The following is a 10,935-nucleotide window of genomic DNA, read 5'->3' as shown; positions in this document are numbered from 1 at the left end:
GAAGCCATGGCAGACTATCATTAATGCTTCCCATGCTCTCAATTCCTTCAAGGTGAGCTTCCCCTCGAATACCTCATCCTTCAGCACCTCCTGAATCTGAGGTCCGATGAAGATGCCCTCCTTGAGCCTAGCAGAACTGAGAGCTGGGAACAGAGTACACAGATGTTGGAATGCAGCATCATCCTTGTCCATGGCCTTCTTGAAATTCTTCATAAGGCCAAGCTTGATATGAAGAAGGGGAAGAAGCAGCTTGTTCATGTCCACTAGAGGCTTTTCTTGGGCACTGTGTTTCCCAGGCACGAAAGTGCTCCTAGACCCCCAGTCCTTCTGCGTGTAGTGCTTGACATGTTTGAGCTTGTTGTGGTGCGCGTTTTAAACCAAGTTCCAAGAAAATAGGATGGTAAATGGATTTTTGACGAATATTTTGGGTCTAGGCCTATGTGTATACAAGTACATACATGTATACATGTATATCTCAAAAACTAGAGGTGATGAGTGAAAACAGATTTCGAATCTGAAATCAGCACCCCAAAATTAGGTTAGAACACCTAATTTCATGCTTGCCTAAAATTTTTTGTAAACCAGTGTAATATATGGATATCATGTGCATATTAAAACAGATCATTTCCCACTCTGTGACTTACTCAAAGGATGAAATCTTACAGGACATCTAGCATGATGATCAGTTACAGTATTATCTAAGACTTCAACCTAACCTTTAAATACAGGAAACTCGCACGGAACACGATCTCATGGAACGCGCTTGCAATTATACACGGTAAGGGCTGGGATACATATAAGACAACGTAAGATTAAAGAACCATTATGAAAACTACAAATTAACGCAGGAGAGGCCTTTGAAAGATCAAATCCTCGAACGTCACCGCAGCGCGCAGTTTGTTTTGATTACGTGACGATCTAGGCGGGAAATTATTCAGTGAGTTAGACATTCCCGAGTACAGTAGCATAGTATTTGTATGTTAAATATTTACAGTACTGTACTGTTCTGGTAAGTTTATGTGCAACTTAAAGTACTATTAAATAACGTTAAAGCAAGAATTAAAGTCTTATAACCAGTTTACCTGATAGGCGTCAGAATATTGCCTTTTTTATTTGTTCGTTTTTTCCACAGTACAGTACTGTACAGTATTTGTAAGTTAAATATTTACTGTTCTCGTATGTACTGTACTTGTAAGCACTTAAATAAAGTTAAATCATTAAATAAAGCCTTGTAACCAGTTAACCCGAATTATATGATTACCCATGATCGGCGTCGGAATATTGCCTTTTTTGTTTGTTCGTTAAACTCTTACTGTATTGCTTTTCTACAGTACTGTATTTGTTAGTTAAATATTTACTGTTCTGGTATGTACTTGTAAGCAATTAAAGCATTAAATAAAGCCTTGTAACCAGTTAACCTGATTTATATGATTACCCATGATCGGCGTCGGAATATTGCCTTTTTTGTTTGTTCGTTAAAGACTTGCTGTACAGCTTTTCCACAGCACTGCATTTCTAAGTTAAATATGTACTGTTCTGGTATGTACTTGTAAGTTAAAGCACTCAAAAAAGATAAAGCATTAAATAAAGCCCTGGTACCAGTTAACCTGATTTATATGATTACCTATGATCGGCGTTGGAATGTTTCCTTGTGTTTACGTACAGTATTTGTGTGTTGAAGTTTTGCTCTGGAGTACTGTATTTGTGAGTTATAACATTAAATAAACCTTCTAACCACTTAAAGTGCTTTCTAGTGATTACCAGTGACAGATAACAGCAAAACAACACATTTGGGAGGTCTAGAGAGCAAAATACGGAGTAGTTTAAATATACGCGATTTCGCACCTAACACAGCACGGTAGGAACGAAACCCACGTGTTCCGTGCGAGTTTCCTGTATGTGCCCCTCGTACGCTGATGATTCCACCCTTCACCTTTCCATTCGGTTCTCGCAGCGTCCATCTCAGCAGTTACTTCAACAAACAAGGGATGAGGCTATGGCACACCTAATGTCTGAGTTGGCTCGTACCTCTGACTGGGGTAAAAATAATCTTGTTGTTTTAAATGCATCAAAAACTCAGTTTTTACACCTATCAACCCGACACACAATCTTCCACAGGAGTACCCTCAAAGGTTTAATAACATTCAGCTCAATCCTGCATCATCCTTGAGCATGCTTGGAGTTTCATTCACTCGGGACTTATCTTGGAAAAATCATATTGCATCTCATAAAATCGGCTTCCAAGAGATTAGGTGTGCTAAGCTGACTCCGTACCCTCTTTACCCCTGCACAGCTGTTGACTTTATACATGGGTTTTATTTGCCCCTGTTTAGAGTACAACTCTCATGTGTGGGGAGGCTCCCCACCTACAGCTCTTCTCAATAGAGTGGAGTCAAAGGTATTTCATCTCATCAACTCTCCTCTTTCTGGCTCCCTTCAACCTCTGTCTCTGTGCCGCACTGTTGCATCTTTATCTCTTTTCTATCACTACTTCAATGGTCACTGCTCCTCTGAACTGTCTGCTTGCATCCCCCCACCTCTACGATGGGTGCGTAGCATTCGTCTAGCAATAAACTCTCATCCCTTTTCTGTCCAGCTCTCAAATGCAGGTGTTAACTGTTACTCCCAGTCTTTCATTTATGCAACAGGTCAACTCTGGACCTGTCTCCCACTGTCTGTATTTCCTACTTCCTATTATCTCCAGTCTTTCAAATGCAGTGTGTCCAGGCATCTCGAAATGAACAAATCTTGAATTTGGCTCTCTTTTGTACCGTTTTTGTTTTTTCTTGGAAGGAACGGTTTGCGGGCTCTTGGCCTTTGGTTCCTGCTTCCTTGCATTAAAAAAAAAGAAGTTAAATCGAACATTGCTGCATATGCTCTTTCATATCCTGTAACCACAGCAGTTTCATCATATAATCCAAGTGAAGTTCCTTACACCACTCTAATCTCTGATGTTGTCTATAGTTGTCAGCGCACTGACTCCCTGTGGTCTTGGGTTATTTACTTCCAAGTGTCAGGAGACACTTCAACCTTATCTACACTGCCAGTTGATAAACTCATATTAGTCATTAATACCGTACAGTAAGCCGTGGCTCAGTGGGTTAGAGCGCTCCGTTCTGACCGAAGGGTCGGAGGATCGAATCCACCCAAGGGTCATTGGTAGACATCAGGAAGGGCATCCGGTCATAAAATGCTACACGCTCCAGTTCAAAAGTCCTCTACTCAGGGGCAACGCCTTAGCCCTTCGGGGATACCTGGCGTAAAACCAATTTTTTTTTTTTTTTTATATAATTCCTTGATGATCTGACGTAACAGAACCATTGGTATGTCCAAATACGGACAAAAGCTGGATACGGAGCAATACCCTACCTACCTATTACCTACCTATACACAACCATTATGTACAGTCTATCTATCTATCTTTTGCAAAACGCCTTAATCCCGTAAGGGTAGGTCACAAACATATTGCCTCCATGTTGCCCTGTCCCCTGCCATTTCAATGCCCTGCTCCCAGCTCACACCCACCTCTCTCATATATTTCTCCACTCCATCCCTCAATCTCATCCATGGTCTCCCCCTCCCTCTCCCCCCTCCACCTCACTCACATACCCTCTCCTCATCAGTCTCTCACTCTCCATCCTCTCCACATGGCCAAACCACATCAATGTGTTTCTCTTAATGCTTCCTATCACATCCACATCCACACCACAATGCTCCTTCACATCCTCATTTGTCAGTCTGTCTCCCCATGTGACTCCACATGCTACTCTCAAATAACTCATTTCCACTCCTCTCACTCTTGACTTCTGTCCCTCCAACAAAGTCCAAGCTTCACTTCCATGCATTAGAGTTGGTGTCAAATACTGTCATGTAGTAACTTTTTCACTTCCATGCTCACTTCCCTGTTTCTTATCACTGCTTTCAAGGAAGTGGCAACCTTTCTTCCTTGTTGTACCCTTTCAAGCACTTAACCCTGTAAACCTCCATCCTTACTCATCACATTACCCAAGAACTTAAATGCACTCACATTTTCCATTTCCTCCTCATTCAACCTTACTGTACATCCACTGACATCACTTCTCTCGAAGACCATAACTTTACTTTTCCCTACATTAACCTTTAGATTCCGTTTCTTACACACTCTCCCAAACTCAACCACCTAGCCTTGCAGCTCCCCTTCATCTTCATTTAACAACACAGTATCATCTGCAAACAACAATACCGGTACAGGGTGTTTCCAAACAATGCCCTCTCTCACTAGGGCTGCTCCAACATCCACTGCCCTACCTTGTATCTCTTTTATAACCCTATCCATATACAGATTGAACAACCATGGAGACATGACACATCCCTGTTTCAATCCAACCTTCAATTGGAAAAATTCACTCAGTTCACTATCCACTCACGCTGCAGCCTTAGCACCCTCATACATACTCTTCCTGGCATTCAACAACTTCCCATCTACTCCATATATTCTTGATTCTTTCCACAATCCTTGTCTATCCACCCTGTCATATGCTTTCTCCAAATCCATGAAGGCCGCATACAACTTCTTTCCCTTCTCTAGAAACTTTTCCACCAAAGATCTAAGAATGAATACAGATCTACACAACCTCTCTCCTTCCTAAAACCTTGCTCTTCTCCAAGTAGTTCCTCTGTTATTTCCCTAACTCTGTCAGTAAGTATCCTACCATATACTTTTCCCATTATATTAAGAAGACAAATTCACCTATGATTACCATGTACTTATTTTTCCCCTTTTCCTTTGTACACGGAAATAATTATACCTGACTCCCAATCCTCTGGGACTCTACCTTCCTTCCAGACCAATCTGCACATCTTCCACATCCATTCTACAACTATCTCTCTCCCATGCTTCAGTATTTCACTCACACTCCATCAATTCCTGGGACTTTCCCCATTTTAACTTCCTTCATCGCTTCCACAACTTCCATCCTATCGATTTCTACCTCTCTTCCCACATCCCTCCGTCTCCCAGCCATTCCCCAGCCACTTATACTAGCATTACTTTCATCCTCTGTGTTCAACAATTCATAATTGTGGAAGTGTTCTTTGGTGTTTCAGCTATTTAGACATCAAAACACACTAGGGAATATCCAATATAATGCTAGACACTAAGAAAACAATGCATAAACTACAATAATCCACAAATAGGGTCTAAATGAAGAAGACAAAGGTTGCAAAAAGAATTTTTATAAACCATGGTACTGTACAGTACTTATCACCCAGTGAACAGTGGACAGACATTGTAACCCACTAGCCTCCAGCTGGTATACAGCAATCCCGTGTGGTCTAGTCGCTAATGTAATCACTAGTGGTGGCCAAACCGATACCAAAATGCTGACATTTCCAATACTACATGTTTATCAGCAAATACTGATACTGGAGGCTAAGTATCGAGTAAAGTACTATGAGTATTAAGATAGACATTCCAATTAACTGAAAATGAGTTTTCAAAAATACTACAGTAATCCCTCGATTATTTGATGTAACAGTGTGGTGACACACAAACATATGCTTGGCACACACACACACACACACACACACACACAGAGGGAGTCATCGCAGGTAGACGTCCGTCATCGGCGCTCCGTACCAGACCAACACGGCCAGTGGCATTACCTAAATTAGTATCCTTGAATGAGTCAAGCTCTGTACCAGGTTAGACTAAATGATTTTTCATTATTAAAAGGAAAAGAAATAATAAGTTTAAATAAAACTGGTTCAAACAGAACAAAGAACCACGATGCGCTGAGTCAGCTGGGTTTGTTTAGACTACAGCAACACGGAGAAAGTGTACATACTCTGTAAGTACATACTCTGTTCATTTAGGATTAAAAAATGGATACATACTTCAGTAAAACAAATTTGGAAAAGAAAAGGGATAAAAGTAAAAAGCAAAATGATGATTTCTACCGAGAACTGGTTGAAGTGGAGACTCACAATAGACTGGTTGAACGTGTACACAAACTAGAAATGGCTTTCAAAAATGAAATTGATGAAATAAAGAAGCAAATGCACTTGCAAAAGGAAGAGATAGAAAAACTAGGAAGTGAGGCCAATAAGAAAGACACAACCATCAGTGAACTAACAGTGGAATTGAGTACGCTTAGGAAGAAAGTGAGTGAAATGGCAAGTACAGTAGTCAATCACGAGTGTTATGGAAAAGTTCAAAAATAACACAGAGACAATTAGGCAAGCAGTCTTATTGACCAGAGCAGTGATACTGAGGAGAAGATAACACAGGTGAATGAAGCTGTGCAAAGCTACAAAAATGATGTAGAAACCACGTATGCTGAAATGGTGAAAGTAAAGAAAGACTTAGAAACAAGGGTGGAGGAAAAAAGCATTAAAAAGGAAGTGAAAAGAATAATCCAAAACAATCCAAAGTTAGTCACAGATTCAGTAGAGATAAATAAATCAATAGTAATCACTGGTATTGAAGAGGAAGAAGTTAAAAACAAGATCACAAGAGACAAAAAGGAGATGGCAAATGTAATGAGATTACTGAAAGAAGTATCAGAGGAAATCTGTAGTAAAGACATAGAGGAACACAAAAGGTTAGGGAAATACGAGAAAAGCAAGACAAGACCTCTAAAGGTGACTTTCCAGAGTGTAAACACTGTGGTAGAGATACTAAAAAATGCAAAGAATCTTATGGAAAAAGAGGAGTTCAAAAATGTATGGATAAAAAGATGCCTAACACAAGAGGAACTGGAATTACTGAAAGAGAAAAGGGAGGAAGCAAAAACAAAAAATAAGGGAAGATCAGAAGAGGAGAAGAAGAATTTTTTTTTACAAAGTAATAGGATTGCAGGTACGAAAGTGGTACACAAACAGGATGGAAGAAAAAGGAGGAAGGTAGTAGAACCATGTCATGACAAGTATATAAACAAGATAAAGTTGATGTACTCAAATGTGGATGGAATGGCATCTAAATTACTAGAGATGAATGATTATGTCAGAGAAAGTGAACCACAAATAATATGCCTAACTGAAACAAAATTAACACCAAGGATATCCAATGACATACTAAACTTAGAGGAATACAATATATGGAGAAGAGACAGAAATTAAAAAAAACGAGGAGGAATTATAATATTAACTAAGAAAAATCTAAAAGTCAAGGAAATAAACCTAGATATACCATCACAAGTAGAACTGATTGCAGTAGAGATCGACACATCTGAAGGTAAAGTAATTGTAGCCAATTTGTACATGCCACCCAGATCAAACACATGGGAAAGAGACGAATATGAGGACCTGGCAGAGAGTACAATTCAGAGTATAAGATCATTGCTACATAAAATGGAAGAGAAATCGGAAAGAACTATACTAACTGGGGACTTCAATACATATATAAATTGGAATACTCTAGATATAAATAGCCAAGAAAGCTGTTGGGACCAAAAGCTCCTGGATCTCGTACAAGTGTTTTTCTTAAAGCAACATGTGAGGGAAACCACCAGAAAAAGAGGACTTGATGTACCTTCAGTGCTAGATCTAATATTTACTAGGCAAGAAAATGACATTGACAGTTTAATATATCACTCTCCACTCGGCAAAAGCGATCATGCAGTACTAAATTATAACTTCAGGATAGCATATGACATAGTAAACAGGAATGACAGTTACAAAAAGAGCCTAAAGTATAAAAAGGGAAATTATCAACACCTAAAGAAGTATTTCTTAGAAGTTGATTGGGAAAATGAGCTTAGAGGACAAGATTTAAATGCTGTATATAAAAAATTTTGTGAATTTTATGAAATAGGAGTCCAGAAGTACATCCCACAGCACAAAGAAGCAGATAAGAAAATACAGAAATGGTTCAATACAGAATGTAAAAAATCAAAAGAAAGAAGAGATTTGTTATGGAATAGATACAGAAGACACAATAGTGAAAGGGCGTATAATAATTACAAACAGGCAAGAAACGACTGTACAAGAATAAGGAGGGAAGGCGAAAAACAGTGTGAGGAGGATATAATAAATAAAAGTAGTGATCAACCAAAGCTGTTTTACAGCTATATCAGAAGCAAAACCAAAGTAAAAGATATAATACAATCCATTACGGACGAGGGAATCACTTATACACAAGAGAAAGATATTTGTGAAGCACTAAATAAGAATTTCCAATTAGTTCTTACAGAAGAAAAAATTTTTGAGAGGGACTATGTGGAACACACATGTCCACACATACGAGTACTACCAGATATACAAATAGCAGAAAAAGTAATACAGGAGGAGTTAAGTAGATTAGACAGAGGAAAAGCAAGTGGTCCTGATGAAATTTCATGTTGGGTATTACGAGAATGTGCAAAGGAGTTAAGTAAACCATTATTTTTAATTTTCAAGAAATCCTTGAGTCAAGGTAAGCTACCTGATATTTGGAAAAAACAAATATTGTCCCCTTATTCAAGAAAGGAAATAGACAAAATCCACTCAACTACTGACCAGTATCACTGACCAGTGTTGTAAGGAAGGTATTAGAAAAACTTATAAGAAAAGCTTGGGTAAATCATCTAGAAGAACACAGTATGATAACAGAAAGACAGTTTGGTTTCAGAAAAGGAAAATCATGTGTTACTAATCTGTTGAGCTACTATGACAGAGTAACAAACACAATACAGGAAAGGGAAGGATGGGTGGACAGTATCTATTTAGATTTCAAGAAAGCTTTGACACAGTACCACACCAAAGACTTTTATGGAAACTGTACCATCAAGGAGGAATTCGAGGCAAACTGTTTTGTTGGATGCAAGACTTTCTCATAAAAAGAGAAATGAGGACAGTATTAAGAGGAAACTACTCATCATGGAAAGAAGTGACTAGTGGAGTACCACAGGGTTCAGTGCTGGCACCAATCATGTTTTTAGTGTATATAAATGATATAAACAGTAACACTGGAAATGAGAGCTATCTGATTATGTTTGCAGATGATGCAAAAATACAAAGGAGAATTACTAACACAGACTCTTGTAAAGAGCTACAAGAAGAATTAAATAAACTTCATGAATGGAGTAGTACATGGCAAATGGAATTCAATGTGGACAAGTGTCATGTAATCAAGTTTGGTAAAAGTGGAAAAAGACCTGATTGGGATTATGAGTTAGGAAATAAAACCCTATAACGGCCATTCCATGTTGAGTACACCGCTTCCCGTCCGATCAGCAAAGTTAAGCAACGTTGGGTCTGGTTAGTACTTGGATGGGTGACCGCCTGGGAACACCAGATGCTGTTGGCATCTCTACGTGTCAAGTGGGGTTGGTGGAGGATTAGTGCCCCTCCCTGTAAAACAATTAACTCTAAGCCATTGGCCACCCCGTCTGGGATACATGGCGTCTGGCAATGAATGAATGAAACACATCAGAAAGAGAGAAAGACCTAGGTGTGATTATCAATAACAGACTATCTCCGGCTGACCACATCAGCGGGAAGGTACGGAACATGTATACACTGCTTGCAAATATGAGAATAGCATTCACATACATAAATGAAGACATGCTAAGAAGGATAATAACATCATTCATTAGACCAACCCCTGAATATGCATTAGTAGTCTGGAGTCCTCATCTCAGAAAGCATATAGACAAGATTGAAAAAGTTCAAAGGGCCGCTACAAGATGGATACCAAGTTTAAGGGACCTAAGCTACGAAGAAAGACTAAATAAACTGAATCTACCAACACTACAGGAGAGAAGGAAAAGAGGTGACATGATAATGCTATATAAGTGCATATCAGGAAAGGAGAAAATAGACATAAATGATTACTTAACATATGGAGAGGCATCAGCAAGAGGACACTGCAAAAAACTGCATAAGAAGAGAGGTGATAAAGACGTAAGGAAATTCAGTTTCCCAAACAGAGCAATTGATCAATGGAATGCACTACCGAATGAAATAGTGTGTGCCAAAACAATTCACAAATTTAAGGATATGTACGATAAATATGGTTTAAGACACGGGACAGTACGAGCTTGACTCATTCCTGTAAAGATACAATTAGGTAAGAACAATTAGGTAAGGTAAGAACACACACAACATCCTCATACCAGCACCCCCACTAATTGCCTAGTTTCCTCCTGTTTCCCTGTACCCCCATCTCCTTCCAATACCTGGGCACACAAACGAACCCTCATGTCATTTCAATACCCAAGCACACAAACGAAGCCACATTGTTTAAGCTTTGAATGGCAAGAGTTTGTCAGCGTTTGGGGTCATAAGAGAGAACGCACATTACATGTTCCTCTCTTCTGATGACAAAGGACTTTCAAGTGATTGATACCAGCCTCCTGTGTACTGAAATAACCTCTTGAATATATTATTATCTACAAGCTGAGTTTGTATCTCCTTCTACTCATGTGACATTAAGAATACCTACTTAGTAATTTAACATTGATGACCCCGGAACTGTTACACGATGGCATAAAGCCGCATCCCTGCCATTACTTACGACATAACATGGTTGACACATGTAGAAGCTTTATGGGCCCAGACAGAAACCACAGACATCCAGAAATTCAAGAATATAGTGTGCACCATCCCTCCAGTAGAAAATAAATACAGCAAAACCTCTCCAAGTAGGAATAATTGGGGTTGAGGCCATTCCGACTTGACTATAATTCTGACTTATTGAAATATGAGATTCAGGGTTGCCAGGTGCGCATGTTTCCCGCCAGATTGGGCGACTTTGGAAGATGATTTGCGCTTAAATTTGAACGGCTGCACGTTGCGCTTTCTTGGGCGATTTTTGAAATGACTAGGAGCGTGCTGGGTGATTTTGTTATATGGATGCAATGTTAAAAAAAAAAAAAGTATGAAGACATGGCATATGCATGATGTACTAATACTCGTATGACTCAGTAATCCTTTCCCTGCCACTCCCCAAAGGCACTGTGAAGCCCCAGCTACTGT

General features: G+C 39.3%; 1 non-coding gene across 1 annotated transcript; it reads left to right on the top strand.

Moving 5' to 3' along the window:
* The first annotated feature begins 9,146 nt into the window (after positions 1-9,146).
* On the top strand, positions 9,147-9,265 carry LOC145409574 (5S ribosomal RNA). Its single transcript, XR_013899138.1, has one exon. It is a non-coding gene; the product is annotated as a 5S ribosomal RNA (ribosomal RNA).
* Positions 9,266-10,935: the final 1,670 nt, after the last annotated feature.

Source organism: Coenobita brevimanus, chromosome 81 (assembly GCF_032717465.1).
Source record: "Coenobita brevimanus isolate Jiangsu-jjx chromosome 81, ASM3271746v2, whole genome shotgun sequence".
NCBI classification, from domain to species: domain Eukaryota; kingdom Metazoa; phylum Arthropoda; class Malacostraca; order Decapoda; family Coenobitidae; genus Coenobita; species Coenobita brevimanus.
Note: the sequence above shows the minus strand (reverse complement) of the source record. Positions and strands in the feature narration are given on the sequence as shown.